This window comes from Mustela nivalis (assembly GCF_964662115.1).
Source record: "Mustela nivalis genome assembly, chromosome: 12".
NCBI classification, from domain to species: domain Eukaryota; kingdom Metazoa; phylum Chordata; class Mammalia; order Carnivora; family Mustelidae; genus Mustela; species Mustela nivalis.
Window position 1 is genome coordinate 33,881,454 of NC_139031.1, and position 1,736 is coordinate 33,883,189.

A 1,736-nucleotide genomic window follows, 5' to 3' on the forward strand; every position below is an offset into this window, starting at 1 on the left:
TTAAGCAGCTGTAGACACAGAATGCTGATGACATTTTCTCCGTATCTGAGTTATCTAAAGAAAACCCAGGTAGTGGTAATTCTACCAAATACTTGTAACATTCACATGAAATTTTAATTGATTTTCAAACAGTACAACTGCGCCATGAATCCAACCACATAGAATATAAGCCTTAAGCCCACTAGGTTTAAGCAATTGTGTCTTTGTAGACTAAAACTATGTAAAATAAAATCTGATAACTCCCTGGTGTTAGAGGTAGACAGTTTTCTTTCAAATCCTAGGTTTGGTCCTTTATTTTATTCAGCAGTGAAAGCCATGAATACAGAACGAATAACAGCTGTTACAATTCTCAACCATGACTTCTAATGTCAGAGAATTCAAAGTCTGAACATAGTACACAGTAATGAAAAGTATCAAAAATTAGTTTACCTCAAAAAAGATAAATAAAACAGGTATATTCCACCAATACATAAACAGATGTTTGTGCTACAGTTAAAATTTGCTGTATACAAAAGATCATAGTCCCCATAATCAGCTTATGATAGAAGCAAGAATACATGAGCCATTTAAATTGTCAGACATTATGCTTTATAAGGTATGCACAGAAGTTCAAGCAATAAATACATACATTAGTTCAAAGCCTTACAATAGCTACGCAAAGCAGATGCAGAAAAGCAGATTTGCTATTCCTAGCAAGCAATGATATAAGAGTAAAAATTCATGAAATGCATTAAAGCAACATTTTTCTTAGAAAAAGTCTGGTCATTTATGGGTCCACCAACATTTTTACATAATATGCACAATTATCAAAATACAGACCAAGCATTTCAGAAAACTCCAAAAAACCTAAAATCTATTTTCAAAGCAATTGCAGTTTTGGAGGTTTTTCTGGTATAATGTGCAAGCAGCTATTTTTTAAAATTGTATTCATATAAAACCCATGCAAAACTCTACAGGTATATGCATTCTGTGGCTGAGACTTCCTTTCAAAAGTTTTGTAACTGAGGTATGCATACTTTAGCATCGTAGTCTTAGGCCACCCTCCCGATAGTACAGCTCTCACAGTTACTTTCAGTCCATCAAAGCCTTTTGAACATGCACCTGAAAGACCCATTTTCCCTCAGATAATCCTTACAGTAGGATCCTAGATGACTGAAAACCATCCTTCACAATACCAATCTTTCTTCTGATACCATATCGGAAACTTCCCGTCCGTTGATCATGACCCAAAGACAAACATAATGAAAAGTAGCAGTTACTGTGACGTTCTCACGTTTCATGCAATCTGCCATAATTGTTCTAATTTTTTTTCTTTTTTTTTTCTTTTTTTTTTTCTTTTTTTTTTGCAGAGGTAGAAGCTTTCAGAAAGCCTTTTGGGTATGTGGGAAAACCCTTTTGAAAGCCGTTATGTCCTTTTATTTGGTGTGATAGATGACTGGGTATCTCTCTAACTCTATTTGCTGACTTCAGCAAAGAATAAATGATGAGCTTAGTTTGCAAGAACCGGCTCCATCACATGGAACTGGTACGTATGTTAAGCTCTAGCAGCCACCTTCTGTCAAAACTGTTTGTAAAGCAATAACCATAATCAGGTTATGAGGTCCCTTGGTTGGGGGAAAAAGTATTATCAAGACTTGGCACAGCACATGAAAAGCAACACGTAAAGTTTCTAGGTTTTAAGCAAACATCTGACTATGCTATTTTCAACTACACCATAACGCGTTATCATAGTTTTG

At 35.2% G+C, this 1,736-nt stretch overlaps 1 protein-coding gene across 40 annotated transcripts in view; it reads right to left on the minus strand.

Moving 5' to 3' along the window:
- Positions 1-275: 275 nt before the first annotated feature.
- FOXP2 (forkhead box P2) overlaps positions 276-1,736 on the minus strand; it is a 547,754-nt gene continuing 546,293 nt past the window's right edge. For all 40 annotated transcript variants that reach the window (XM_082692999.1, XM_082692975.1, XM_082692972.1 and 37 more), the window contains one exon: positions 276-1,736. This exon is cut by the window's right edge and continues 1,786 nt beyond it. The gene's annotated coding sequence lies outside the window, so the exon portion shown is untranslated.